The sequence below is a fragment of the Schistocerca serialis genome, chromosome 3, assembly GCF_023864345.2.
Source record: "Schistocerca serialis cubense isolate TAMUIC-IGC-003099 chromosome 3, iqSchSeri2.2, whole genome shotgun sequence".
Taxonomy (NCBI): Eukaryota; Metazoa; Arthropoda; class Insecta; order Orthoptera; family Acrididae; genus Schistocerca; species Schistocerca serialis.
In genome coordinates this window covers 795,842,733-795,859,301 of record NC_064640.1, presented here as the reverse complement: position 1 = coordinate 795,859,301, position 16,569 = coordinate 795,842,733, and positions in this window count along the sequence as shown.

Sequence of the window (16,569 nt, the reverse complement as noted above, 5' to 3'; positions counted from 1 at the left end):
CAGGCATGTCACTTAACAGCCAAAATGCTTTTGTGGATATCATTTTACTAATTTCTTTCTAACCAACAATTATTCCATCTATCAAAATAGTAAATACAAACAGAGCAGAGGTATGGTCATGGAAAATAAGATAATAACTTTCACATGAACCACTTATAAATAATTAAATCAATAAGTAGGGAAACAAGTTATGTCAGATTATTTATTTTTTAGGGTTTTGAAGAATCTGCATTTGTTAGACCTAACTAGATACATTCTAGAACGATATGCAATACAGGCAACAATCATATTTTGCCTTTCAACATTATGAGGTGACATGAATTATGTCAGCAACATAGTCGTTTTCTTCACGTTGCACTGACCATTTCGTACAGTTGGTGCAACAGCTGTAGGAACATTTCATCTGTCAGAAAATACTGCAACCCAATTATTTTTTCAATTTTATCTGTGGTTTGTGCAGCCATCCAAGAGAAATCAGAATGAAAGTGGGGCAAAAGAAAGATAGATCAATTTGAATGCCAAATGAAGAGGATTAAGGAAGCAATGACTCAGTTTTATCTACAGTAGCTTTAGATGAAATGATGTTCCAAGAAAAGCACAGACAGTGGCATAATAACATTCCCTGCACAACTACTTGAAGTTGCCACAGGTGATTCCTGCTCTTGGGGGTCCCATAGTACTGGCACATTAGTCTCAACCCTATAATGGCCCAGGTTTTACTACATTTAAAATGAAATTTTATAAGTTAAAAAATTCAGCAAAATGTTTTTGATGGGTTTGAGTTCAGATGCAAAATGCAGAGAAAATGTAGTGTTCCAATAAAAGAAACAATAGATGCAGTTCAAACACACACTGTGTGACTGGTTAGCTACCCACCCATTTTATGATACAAAGGAATTTATCAATTTTAATGTGGTACTGTAATGTTAATAACTAGCCTGTATTTTTTTTTTTTTTTTTAATTATCAGTTGTACCGTACCATGTGTACCTTGTTGTCTACTGCCATAATGTTTTAGTGACAGTAAAATAATAATAATAATTGTTACTATTATTATTACTATGCCAACAGAAATTTTATAATCACATTCAAGGGTCAAAATGTATTGAAATTCTTCCACAGTCTTTAAAAACTATGAAAGAAAGAAATCATCATATACATATATAAAGAGCAACTTTTTTGCCACATGGCAAACAAAGATGGCCGAGAAGAACAGGCTTTGAACTTTGAAATTTAAGAAAGAACATTTCTTTAATATTTTATGATTTCAAATGATATACATATTTGTAAAAGTCCCTTCTTATGTTTCCACAGTGTTTCACAAAAACGGATCCTCCACATAGGAAAGTATTAGTCTAAGGCAAAACATGCAAACATGTGCAGAACGAAAACCTTGCCCTACTAAAAATTCCTGAAAATTGCAAAGGCCATCAATTCCTAATGTGGAATTGCATATTTTATACTTTTAAAGGAAGAATACAGAAATTGACCAAGAAAAACACTCCTAAGGAAAGTGTCAAATTATAGCAAATAACATGTTTGTCAAAATAGTTCATGGGTTAACTATTTCAACATGAAGTGCACCAGGAGAAGCTGAAGAATCACAAATAATATGTTACAGTGATTTTGACTCAGGGTGAAGATGGAATGGATTTCATTTCATGGTGGCCTCTAGAAAAGGTGAGTACTTCATAACAAAGATCAAAGTTGTACCATTTCAAAATTAATATTTAGATATAATCCATCCAACTATAGAACACTGAAGTTTATCCTTTTATAAATAACTGAATCATGATTTCTAATAACTGATTCCTCCCATCTGATGAACCTGGCTTTAAAGGGTATATGAAATGGGATTAGTTAACACCATTCAACATAAAACTGATGATATTTAGAAACTGTTGACATACATATAACTAGATGAAGTACAACTCTTTTACGGTGAAAAATTTAACTGGACAACTCTTTTTGTTTAAGGATCCCATTTACAAGAATGTGATTCTGTTGTACCTTTATACTGCCTGCAGTTAGTGTAAGCACACATTCTTAAAGAAACAAAACTCTAATGAGAATAGATCATTCTTGTAATTACATTCTGATTCTTGTTTATTGTTATCACAAATTTTCCATGTAATTTTCACAGTTTATCATATAAATAGATTTAAAAATTTGAAACTTGTCAATTTAACACTTTAGCTACAGAATAGTTTTTGGTTCCTTAAAAAGGAGAAAAGACTTTTATTAGTGGTTGTTACTGTGATTTTCATTTTAAAATATGACATCATCTTCATTAAGAAAAGATAAAATTTGGTTTTATTATAAAGTTTTGTTTTTACTTTGACATATTTTCATTACAAAAAGATAAAGTTGGTTTTAGTATAAGGTTTTGTGTTAGACTGTTTGTTTGTTCTAGCCTATGCCTGTTTGTAAACAATGGCTCATGTAATGCTTCCATGCACTGCGTGTGGCACCATAGGTGTTGTCTTATAGCAGTGTGACTTGCTCACTCCTATATTTATTATTTTGTTGTACTGATGATGATTATGGTATGCGATAAAGACTACGCTAAAGGTCTGATAGAGATGCCACCTGCATGAAAATTTCCTCTTGCTGACTGAGGTGGGAAGATACTTTAATGGCAATGCTAAAATTTAAGTACAAGATAAGATTGTTTCCCATCATGCACCCTCTTTTTTTTTTTTTTTTTTTTTTTTTGTTTTTTTTTTTTTTTCCTCATCAGTCTTCTGACGGGTTTGATGCTGTCCACCACAAATTCCCCTCTTGCGCTAATCTCTTCGTCTCAAAGTAGCACTTGCACCTGACGACCTCAATTATTTGTTGGATGTATTCAAATCTCTGTCTTCCCCTACAGTTTTTACCCTATACAGCTCCCTCTAGTACCATGGAGATTATTCCCTGATGTCTTAATGCATGTCCTATCACTCTGTCAACGTTCTTCTGTAGCACCACATCTCAAATGCTTAAATTCTCTTCAGTGCCAGTTTCCCCACTGCTTATGATTCCTTACATCATCAACTAACTTCTTTAATGGTGTTAGTATTTCATTATAAAATGTATGAAGATGATGCCTTCTTACAAAAGATATTCCCAACTTAACACTATAACACCCTTCCACCACTAGGCCAATTTTCTAATCTTTCTTTACTTTTCATTATGTCAAACTTCTGCAACTCTTTCACTACTCTGCACCCCTTACTGTTAACTTTCATATCTGTCTTAGTGCCAAACCTTCCCCATAAGGTATCACTATTAGTGCTTCCTACAGGATTTTATTCATAAGCTGCAATTCATTACTTCAACTGGACTTTCTGTGCTCTTCCTGCCAAAACATTAACACAAATGCTTCAACTCTGGCAGTGGTAACTCACACTCGACTATGTATTTAGTTCCTCCCAACGCCTGGCACAAAGATAATACTGATCTTGCCAGCTGATGGTATATTATCCAGTTTTTTCTATTTTCCACCCACCTACCCACTCCCCGTCCCACACACATTCTAACTTTAACAATTATTTACACCAGTCCAATACAGAAAATAGTGTTTGTCTTCCCCTTCTTAACAATTGAAATATTAAATTTTTACTTCCTGTACCTCACTGTGATGTCCTTGTGCATTTCACAACCTCTACCTGCATGGGCAAAATTCTGGGTAATGAACATCAGTAACAACACAACAAAAACATATAAATAATACATTTAATCACAACATACACAAAATACAATGAAAGCCACATTTATATCTTATGAAACAACAAATTTACAACATCAATACATATATTGAGCACTATGAACACAGATACACATTTCTGTACAGTATCATCAAACTTCAAAGTTACAAAAATACTTGCTGAAGAAGATAACACATTATATTTTAACAAAAGTAAAAGAAACATTTTTGTTGTACTTCAAAAAATTAGTATACACCTTGCTTTACTAGCATTTTCTTTTATGAAATACTAATAATGTAAATATTTAAAAATTAAAAAAATTATTTCTTTGAATACCATAAAATATTGAAAGACTAGAGATGGAAAAGTGGGGAAACTTTGAAGTGTATCAGTATTACAGTGTTAACAGAGGCACAGCCAAGACCTGAACACACACACACACACCCTTCTCGTAAGCCATGTTATTGCTACGAACACCACCAAAAGAGGTCATATAAAAACTGTGTCAGAGGAAGAGCTACACATAACAAATTGAGCTGAGACATCTGCATCAACATTTTAATGGTACAATGCAGATCATATTCCTGTTATGGTATTGTGACAAATATTTTATATAATTATTCCATTCATTTCTTCACAATTTCTTTGGTCATCAGCATGTAAAGAGTACAATGATTGATACATGACACACATTTAACTCTGAAATACTTAAACATATTTTGCCAATTTCTGGGATTTATTTAAGAGATTCTGTATAAATTACATGCAAGTAAAGCTGCCATAAATTACATGTAATGTACAAGTAAAACACACACTTTGAAAGTTCACATGAAATATGTTGTATGCTTTGCTTGCACATACCATTTATAAACAACTTTGTATTAAAACACACCAAGAATGACACAGATATGTTTCTGTCATCAGGAGTCTAGAAAAATGTTTGCATCTGCAAATAAAATACTAATTTTTACTTTGAAAGACTGTTATTGCAGCACAAGTGCAGCTTAACAATGATCTTCATTAAATGAACCAACTGAACAACTAGAGGCAAGAACAAAACTTACAGTTTGAATGATTTAACAGAAAAAAACAAGAACAAAAGTGAATATAAATTCATTAATCACTCCTCAGCAATTGTACTGCAGAGTGGCTGCAAAATGACAGAAACAACAGAACAATTATTAGATGTAATTCAAAATGTGGTTGGCATAGACACCTAAAACAGAAGAGAGCAATAGTGAAATCTTTGGCCAAACGTGTAACACATGGTGGGCCACTATCATTGGTTAGAAAGGGCAAGGGCGGGAATACTTCACTTACTAACTAATGATGATGGCCCACCAATGGTAGCCACAAGAATTTTACCCAATAATCCCACGTCTCCTTTTTATAAGAGGACATGGCACTGGTCTACAACAATGTTCGATCAACAGTGGACACCACAACATCCTGCAGCAGAGGGGTCAAAACTACTATCATTTAGAAGAAAATATGATGTGGTCTAACCACCCAGAAGATTTTAGTTCCAGTGGCAACAGCCACATACATTTTAACCACAGAGATTCTTTTATGTATAAATACTGATAAACCCATTACTGGGTAAAATCCTCTTAATCTATCATCCTTACTTATCAGTATTAAAATATATAGTGATAACATAAATATATATACATATACTTTTCTCTTGAATATTTCACTTCCATTAGTCTGTATAAAATGCAGATGATTAAATGTGTGATAATCTAGAACACATTACAATAGTTAAGATACCTAATTTGAAAGTACACATTAAAATACACTGCAGTCCTTACATGATATACATCTTCAAAAATAATTTAGAGTTCAAAAGAATTGAGCATAATGACCACAAATGTGCTGTTTTCATTATATACATCTCTCTTTCTAATGTTTTCATGGATATCACACTTTATTTTTTTTATTTGGTATAACAAGCTTTGGCTTATTACACAAAACTAATGTTCTACTTCTCCTTTTGCTCTCAGGAATGAGAGAAAGAGCAATGAAAGCGTTTATGCATTCCAAGTATGCACAACACGGTAAAGACTCTTCTCTATGTGAAATGTCTGAAAGACTAGAGACAAAATAGTACTCACATAGTAGAATTTTTTCAGTGGGTGAGTATTATAGGAAACACAGCCACAAACTGCACACCAATGTCCATCTCTTTGATTTATCTTCAAACAGTCTCCACCCTCTGAGTACAGAGGGTGAGAAACAAGACAACAGTGTGTCTAAATTATTTTCAGTTCCAATAAGGCTCTATCAAAATAACAATATTTAAATATGAACAATAACAGAGATAGATGGGCACTTGCAATTTTCCAGTTATAAAAATGCTATAAACTCTAGTTAGAGAAAAATGACCTATTATTTTATCATCATCACTGCCCTAAGGCTTCCACAATGGTTCCTGTTAAATGTAATACGATACCTGTCAGAATTACACAATTACAGTCTCCAGTTAAAGCTATGAAATATTTCTGACCACAAATCTGAGGTCTATTATAACCTATGACTGCATATTCTCTCACATTTTCCAGTAACAACAATCAGTTGGTCATCACAGAGTATAAATTTTGGTATGCAGATACCGCCCTGCATCTCTTTTCTCTAGCTCTTAATATTGAGTTTTCCAACAACCAAAGTCCAAAAGTTCCCTAAAATGTAAATTATGTTTTGTTCCAGAATAGCTCTGAAATAAAACATCTACTACTGTCATTTATGTAAATAGAAGACACTTTATGCAGTATTGACTCTGCAGTTATGCAATTTATGACTTTTCTAAGTGCTGAAAGGCAGACTATTGTCCTATGTTGCCCTTTAGATTCAATAAAATACAGCATAAATGCTACCGCATTTCAGTGCTATTGCTTGTGCTTCAAATGTTTGACTCGGTATATCTGGTGTCCAAAAAAACAATTAGAACACAAAATGGACACAGGTCTTCAGTCACGCAGTCAGTCTGTTTGTTTCATATCCCATGTATCATTTGCATGATAAATCATAACAATGTGGAATGAGCTACTTTATACTCACAAATTATTTTTAAGTAAGGCTACATGCTGATAATTTAGAATGTCTTTTTTTTTGTTTTCTTCTCTTTTTAGGGCAATAAAATTAAGACTGAAATGAAATCCCATCTGAGTGCAGCACCTGTTGCTACAATTGGGAGCTGGAGATATACTAGACACGGGCTACAACTGAATAGGAGAGGGAAAAAGAGGTTGGCTGAGCTTCTTGCAGATAATATACTGGAGCCACCACCACAAAAAGCAACATCCCTGTGGTTACTGGTGTCACGGACTTATCTTTTTTAGATTAGGATCAGGAGTCAGGCACCCTGTTTTGAAAGAAGTCAAAATAACAGACGAGCACAAAATGTTGAAGAATGCACAGAGAAGTAAAGTTAGCTTATTTCCTCAACATATTAGAGAATTGAGAAATAAAGTAAAAGAGCTTCTTGGGTGGAAAATTTACAGAGCTCTGAAAAGATAGACATCCTTGCATCTATCTGAGCATGAAATACGCACAGGGTTAGGTAAGTTACATACAAAAGATTACACTGTAGCAATTTATTCAAGCAGAACTAATACGGGAAAAGCAGGAGTTGTTACATATATTAAGACAGAACACATATTCAAACACATTGAGACAAGTATATTTTGAAGAGATCAACACACACAAGTTTGTGTTTGTGAATTAATACTGAAAAATAGTTCAATTTTAATTCTAACTGCATATAGATCCTCACTGGAAAATTTTGAAATGTTTAAGATAAATCACGATTCTTTACAATGCTACCGGTCAGATAGCAGTAAGCTGTTAACAGCTTGTTGTGACATCAATGTAGATTTTCTAAAGGATTCTGATAGAAAAAGTGATCTGAAACCTCGTGTGGATTTACAATTTGATCTCTGTTATTACATTTCCAACATGGGTAGATAAAGGCAGTAGGACCCTAATTGATAATGCTTTCTCAGTGAAGCTCAAAGCAAAAAATAACTGTTTAACCAGTAACAAATGCTCTCTCTGATCATGATGCACAGTTATTGAGGATAAATAACATTGTGCCTCACAGTATGGATATTGCTCAGTGGAAATCAGTTAGAATAATTAAGGACTCCAGGGCAATTTTTTTTTTTAAGTAAAGTTTACAAGATATAACATGGGATGAAGTTTAATCTATACCAACATAAATTCATATCATTATTTGAAAATAGTTTTCAAACATACGCTAATCAGAAAGGACATTCAAAAGCCATGGATCACTACAGGGATTGAGTATTTTGGAAAGGAAAAGGGAAATGTATCTGCTGGCAAGAATAAGTAGAGACCCTGCAGTAGCTGTACAATACAAATACTACTCAAAATTAATAAGAAATTTTACTAAGAAATCACGGAACATGCACATAATGTCAGAAATCAGTCATTTCGATGACGACTTACTTCTATATGGAATGTAGTGAAACAAGAGACACGACACCAAGCCACAGAACACGATAACATCACTACTGAACTGAATGGAATGGCTATAAATGATGAGTCACAGCTAGAAAATATATTTAATAATCATTTCTTAAATATAGCAGAAAATATAGAGACAAACAGTTCAGTCGTATGAATGTATTACCAACTTCTCCTACTGAAATTAAGAAAATTTTATATGCTCTCAAGAATATAAGCTCCTCTGGTTTTGATGGTGTTTGCAATAGAATACTAAAGATTTGTTCCCATACAATAAAGCTGGTCTTATCTGAAATATGTACTGCATCACTAACTCCAGGAATTTTTCCAGAGAGGCTGAAATGTGCCATAGTCAAACCCCACTTTAAGAAAGGCAATATGAGAGATGTCAATAACTACTGACCTGTTTCATTGCCCACATAATTTTTCCAAAATTTTTGAATTCATGTATTCTAGAATAGTATCTCACCTGAGCAGCAATAATATCCTCAACAAATCACCATTTGGCTATCAGAAGAGTTGCTCTACCAAGAACTCCATTTAAATGTTCATTCATCAAATTTTACAAACATTAAACAGTAAAACAGTGGTGGCTGCTACTTTCTGCAACCTATCTATGGAATTTGACTGTGTGAATCACAGTATTCTCCTAGAGAGAATCAGAGAGAACCAATTTATGATTTAGTTTATTTTAAAATTGCATCATAAAGAATACATACTAATGTCCAGAATTCATACAGATGGATGGAAGAGGGAGGGAGGGCAGGGGGCAGGACGGGTGGATAGGGAGGTGAGTAGGAGGGAAGGAAGGGCATGGTGGGGTGATGGGGGTGGAGGAATGGGGGACTGTAGGGAAGGGGAGCAGAAGGAAGTGAGGGGGCACAAGTAAGGGGGGGGGGGCAGGGGCAGAAGGAAGGGGAGGAATAAGAAGGAGGGGGGGGGGGGGAGAAATAATGGGGAGTAAAAGGAAGAGGGAGGAGAATAAGGAAGGGGGCACCAAAGGGAAGGGAGGTGTGGAAGAAAAAGGGGGGTGGGGTGGGATGCAGCAGAAATGGGGAGCAGTAGTAAGGGGAGAGAGGAGGTGCTATATAGCTGTTACGTTTCCTAATAAAAAGATTCCACCTCCCTCCCTCCTCACCACCTACTTCCTTCCTTCCAACCCCCCCCCCCCTTTCCCACCAACCCTCTAGTCCCCCACTCCTACAGACCCTCCTACCTAACCTGCCCTGCCTCCTTCCTACTCACCCCTCCCCCACATCACTATCTCCCTCTTCCATCCATCTCTCAGAATTCGAGGCTTTTATTATGCATACTTTATGATGCAGTTAACCCTCAAGTGGGCGAGCCTGTGTATAAAGTACGCCAGCCATAAATAACATTGTCCTTTACTGTTCAATTGCTAGTCTGTATATATTCCTTTGTTATTGTTTCAGTTAACACTGTGATAAGTTGTGCCATATGTCCAAGAGAGCAGCAAAGGCATGCGACTTCTCATGGTTAACAGCTTCAGAAATTGTACTTAATATGTACACCTCACATGATGGTCTATACTTTGCTTGTACTGCTTGCTAGTGTGTGCATTTTTGACCAATTTGCAAGCACTTACTTTTCGGTACGAGTTTCATTCTTGTTGCTACTTGATTTTTCTTTGTCATGTATCTTACTTATGAATTATGCATTGCCTTTTATTGCCACTGTTTCCTGAAGATGATGTATCAAAAAGCGTCACAATAAATAAATCCATATGCGACCAAGACAGCTCTCAGAATTTATTACAAGTGAAGGTTGAATGGTCATGTACCTAAACTGATGATGAATTTTTCAGTCAAATGGAAAAAATTTCTTCCAGTTAAAAATACAACAAGCAGCTATACTGATGATTATATAAGGGTCAGTCAAAAGAAAACTGAACACCCACAACAATGGGACCATGAAATTGCTGCATTCAAAAGTAATCACAACACACTTTAAGACATTTATCCCACTGGGAGACAAAATTATCAACACCTGTTTCATTCGCTGACAGAACCACAATCACACTCACGCTTACACTTCCTCATCCAACTGAAACTAGCATCCACACATACTTTTTCAGGTCACCAAAGATGTGAAAATCACACAGTGAAAGACCACGGCTGTACGGAGGACGTAACAGAGTTTCCCAACTAAATTGCTGAACCTCTTCCTATTGGCAGTGTGGGGGGCGGGAGTTATCGTGCAACAGGGTGATTCCATCTGAGTGCATTCCGACGGCCCAAGGCCCAATGGCAAAGCCAACAATGGAAACATCCCATATTTCCCCTGCCAAAGAAATCTCCTCTGCCAATCAAGCTCCTCTAGCTTGGAACCACAATCAATGCGCAGCACTATGACGAAACTTTGCAGAAAATGTGATGTGCCATAGTCAAAATGCCAAGGAATGTTGTTAGACTAAATCATCCTGGTGCATGATAACCCCACATTGCCAATCGGTTAAAGGCTGCGCCTCAGCAGTTTGATTGCGAAACACTGCAACATTCTCTGTACAGACTGAATCTTTCATCATGTTGTCTTCACATCAATGGTGGTTGATGAAAGACATGCATGTCGGTTTCAGCTGAACGAGAAAATGCAAGAATGGGTGCAGTTGTGGATCTGTCAGTGGTCAACCACATTCTATGAAACAGGAATTGACTGTCTCATCTCCCAGTGGGATAAATGTCTTAACATGTGTGGTGACTACTTTTGAATGGAACCATTCTATGGTTTTGTTGTGGTGGGTGTTGCTTTACATTTGACTGCCCCTCATAAAAGAATTAATGATGAAGGACATACGCAGAATAGACCATGAACACTTTCCCACTCGCAATCATAATGCTCCAGATTGACATCTACCATCTTGTTACAACCCAATAATTTACAGCCAGACAACGTGATGACCTGTGTACTGGACCCATATGATCTGCCTGCAGAGTGCGCATTATACATTAGTGTAAAGTATTTGCTGAAAATATCATGAGTGCAGATTTCAAAAATGTGAAAATCACTTGGTGAAATGCCTTGGCTGTATGGAGGACATTGCAGTGTTTCACATCCAAGCTGCTGAACTGTAACCTCATCCTGTGGGCAGTGCGGGGGAGGGAGTTATCATGCAACAGCATGATTCCATCTGAGTGCATTCTGAAAGCCTGAGGGCCAATGGCAAAGCTAACAATGGAAACATCCCATATCTCCCCTGCCAAAGAAATCCCCTCTGCCGATCGAGTTCCTCTAGCAGGAAACCACAATCGATGTGCAGCATTATGAGGAAACTTTGCAGAAAATGTGATGTGCCATAGACAAAATGCCCAGGAATGCTGTTAGACTAAATCATCCTGGTGCGCGATAACCACACACTGCCAATCGGTTAAAGGCTACACCTGAGCAGATTGATTGGGAAACCCTGCAACATCCTCCGTACAGCCTGAGTCTTTCATCGTATTGTTTTCACATCAATGGGGGCTCAAGAAAGACATGCTTGCATGTCAGTTTCAGCTGAATGAGAAAGAGCAAGAATGGGTGCAGTTGTGGATCCGCCATTTTACAAAACAGGAGTTGATGGTCTCATCTCCCAGTGGGATAAATGTCTTAACATGTGTGGTGACTGCTTCTGAATGGAACCATTCCATGGTTTTTTTGTGGTGGGTGTTTGCTTTTCATTTGACTGCCTTTCATGAAAAATTGATGAAGGAGGTACCCAGCATAGACTAGGAACACTTTCCCACTCACAACCATAATGCTTCAAATTGACATCTACCATCTTGTTACAATCCAGTGATTTACAGCCAGACAATTTCAAAAATGAAGAGGTTTGTATAAAAGGTGGAAATATTTCTATTCCACATGCTTTTTCATGAAATTGTGGCAATAGCTGAATGAGGAAGATAGTGATAAAAATTGCCACGATGAAGACCGTTGCCATAAGGATACCACTGATTTTAGTGGTCAAATGTCTGATCTATAGTGAAGAATAAAGTGTCAATATTGAAGAAGAGTATAATTGCCAAGACAAGTTTTAAAAGTACAGTTAGTACAAATGAATCACACAATGCTGTTTCTTTGCTAATCATTGACACAAAAAACTTCGAAGTTGAATTAGTATCACACCAAATCAATAGTTGCTCCAGACCTTGCAATTTCCAGTTTTTTCTGGAGCTGCCTCAATGATAGACAAGATACCTGTTATACCCATGCATGAGAAGTCAAGTCCCAATATTGTTAATCACAATGATAATAGAAAGATTGAATCGGGGCTTGGATGGAGAAGCAGGCATATTGCTGTTTTGTTATACCAGGGTGTTGGTTAATATGTATGGTTCATGGTCAGCCAACTTGAAAGGGAAGGTTAGTTTTTAACATACCACTGACATCGAGGTCATTAGAGATGGAGCACAAGTGTGGATTAAGGAAGGATAATGAAGAAAATTGGTCATGCCCTTGCAAAGGAGCAATCCAGGCATTTGCCTTAAGCAATTTAGGGAAATCTCGGAAGACTTAAATCAGGACGGCCAGAGGGGGATTTGAAATGTCATCCCTCTGAATGCGAGTCCAGTGTGCTAACCACTGCACCACCTCATTCAGTAGTTGACATGAGAAACAATTTACCCATATGTTTGTTTGAGAGGGTACTGTCAGATACACCAGATGTGATGTGTTTTGACAGTTGCTGTTAATACTGCCCAGGTATCTTATTAAAAGGCTAACAGAGCATGATACATGGAAATACACATATGGATGTAGGAGCCATAATAATAAGTGTGACAGAGAGCACCAGGTGAGAGAAAGAAGGAATGAGAGACCAGAAAGCAATCTCTACATTATCACCTGGGGCCAATGAAAGCAGGAGGTATTAACATTATGTCATCAAGCATCAACAGAGATCAGAGCTCCTATCCCCCCCCCCTCCCCCACCTCAACCCCACACACCACCTCAGGACATGGGAAAAACAGGAGGAATCAGATAGGAAAGGATATCAAATTGTGAGGATAGTGGCACTGAAGGGCCAGTGGTCAGTCTCAGTAAGAGACTGAAAATAACTTTGAACTTTTACTTTTGTAGTCTGACATTTATCCATCATTTTACACAGAACTGATTACATGCATTTTGAAACAGAAGCTATTGCTGTGGAAATATAAATACTTCAGTGCTCTAAACGGAAAGCTCATTTTGCTGTTTTTCAGTTTTCCATCGTGTGAAGAGTGTGAATCTGAAGCAGCATAAAACAGAAACAGAGAATAAAAGTTTTTATTTAAAAACACTGCAGTGTTTATTGTCACTGCATAGAGGGCTGTTCCTCGCCGCTCTCTCCAGCTGTCACCATGGAGCTTTAATAGTCTGATGATCGTACCCCACAATTGAAACCGGTCACCTGATCAACAAATATTAAAATTTTAACAATTTACAGGCAATCCTAGACTGTTTTTATTTAAAAACTTTTAATTTAATGATCACTGTTTCCCAGGAACAATGCCCCAAATGATACTTATAACTGGCTGTTGTTCACAGAAAGTTTCAGTTGATACACGAGAACTTTCAGCTTTGCAGCTTTTAATCACTGCCTATTGTGATAATGTTTACATGCTCTTCCCTTAACCAAATATCTTATGAAGCAGCAGTTGACTGTAATCCAGTGGCAAACCTCACAGATATATACGAACAGATATTCTAGGCATTATCTCATAATACTGGGTCATAATTTGGGGGGGGGGGGGGGATGTACAGCAATGATCAACAGCCTTTCTTTTAATGGACAGCCAAAGAATAGAGTTGAATGGTATATACAAACACAATTACAAAAAGTTAAAGTAAAGTAAACGAAGAGTGCTCATCAAAGCTGCACTGGTGTCTTGTGCAGTTTTCTAGTGTTTTGTGCATGTTGAGTGAATCAAAGGTATGAGCAGCAGAGCAAAAAGGAAAACAAAATGTTAAACCTAAGCTCAGGGAGCAAAAGCACAGACATGTGCAAAATTTGATTCTAGAGTTTTTGAGAAATATAGAAGAAAAGACACAACAGGCTATACGAACAAAAGGATGAAAACCTGATTGAAAGAAAGCACAGAAGTAGTTCATTAAATTACTCACACAAAGCCAATAAGCAGCACAGGGAAACCTAGAAAAGGAGAGGTTGAAAGTATACAATTTATTTTAAAAGCTGAAGGCAAACTCAAGAAAGACCAGTTTTTTAAGAGGGAAAATGAGAGGAAAAGTTTGTATGTGAAAAAGAGAAGAAACAGCAGAAGCTCAGCAAATTTTTGCAGGATGGCAAGGAATAATGAGGGGAAATAAAATTATCTTGAAATGCAGGTGAGATCTGAAGAACAAGAAGGATGGGAGGTAATAAGAAAGGAAGATCAGTGTTTAGCATACTGTCAACAACAAAATAATAAGACACAGATATTTGGAGGGTCTAAAGACACAATGGACTAAGAGGAAACAAGTCAAAAAGACTTCAGAAGTTACGAAGTACAAAAGAGACATCATACGAACTGAGTCTCCCCATGGTTCAACCTGGCTCAAGAATGGAAGACCACTGCCAGTAAAATGTCAAATGATTTTTTTAATTGTGCACAAAAAAAAAAAAAAAAAAAATTTAAATTAAAAATAAAAATAAATTACAGTCTGATCATAACTAATGACCTCTTCTACAAGACAAGATGTAATCTGTGTATGATACAACTACTCAACACAATACACGGCTCTTCAGAATAATTAAATAAAGTAAAAACTTATTTCATATGCAACATTTTAAGAGCAACTAGAGACCTCTTTTTCAAACATAATATTCAAAATTCTGGAAATCCCATATATCAAACATAATTCAGTTTTTAATCATACTGATATCAAGTATGGTAACCACAAACCACAACTACATGCATGTATAGCTTCTAAGAACTATGATGATTATGTAATACAATATTTTAAATCAGATTTTCTGAAGATGTGTTCACATGAGAGAACAGTGCAAAATTCTAGTGCATAGTGCATCCGATGGATAAACATTTACAGCTAAATGTCTAGTCCTCAACTGACCTGTAACAGTATCTTTTTTATTTATATTTTACAAAAATAACGAAGTGAAAATCCTGGGAATCTTACTCCACAGCCACACAGTATCCAGAAACACATTTTGTACTACAATATCAATAGGAAATAATTACACTACTGCCCACTAGCAGAGCAATCACAGCCATTGGTTTGTCACAATGCTAGTATACTTTTCATTTGACACAACATGAGTACCTTTTCAATTACACACACAAAGGACAACAGTAACAATTGTAACAATTACAGCCTTTTAAATTATTTTTCACAAATTAAAAAAGAACAAGCACTAATAAACTACAAAGTAGTAATCATTCTTTACACATAAATCTTTGAAAAATTTTTAGGCAGACTAACAGACAAAGAAAACATCCTATTTCATAATGAAAACAAATTAACAAAACCTAAATAATTATGTTTTGTCAGTAAGTTCAAGTAACGATACAACAGAATACTTAAGGATAAATAATTTCAGTCATTTCAACAGTTAATAAATCCTGCTAAAAATGCTTGAAATGAGAAGAAACATGAATATCAGTATATGTTTCTTGTCTTGAGTTTTTAAGAAAAAAACAGATGTAGTAGACATCAGTTTATGTACAGAAACTGAGCAAGCAACATTCAGAAGCAAGCATCCGTGTGCCAGTAGTAGAATGACAGGAACAGTTCTTTGTGATGAATCACAAAGAAAGTCATTCAATTTAATAAAAGAGCTTGTTTCTCTCAACAGTGCTCAAAATCAAGATGATATATCTGATTAGTGAAAAAGTGTGGAGGAGTTACAACTGTTCCAAGCAGCAGATGGAAAATGAGAAAGAAAAGAAGTGGCTGATATGAATGAGGAGGAATGCAATCATAACATGAGGGGTGAGGGGGGGGGGGGAGAGGAGAGGGAGAGAGGGAAGGGGGGGGGAGAGAGGGGGGGAGGGGGGAGGGGGGAGGGGAGGGTGTGGCAAGTGACTCCATAATCAGTATGCTCACTGATATGCACAAACAGATGTAACACTCATTATAACACCATATCAAAAGGAAAAAAAGAACAATAATAATCAGATTAATAGCTTTTGAGAATATTTGCTTTAAGAAATTATTAACTGAAACTGTACTTATTTGCTTTTGGGAAGTTAGCTGCAAAATAGAAACACAGTGTCAGCACTATGCGAAATCCCCTGTAGTTGATTCAAAATGTCTAATCATTGCAGTACTTACCGCCAGAGGTAGAACACATTAGTTTTTAGGATACCATTGGAGTTACAACAAATTATCAATATATGGCACAGCATAGATCTAAATTGGGAAAATATTATTCTGATTAATATTGTATAGTGATAGCTTT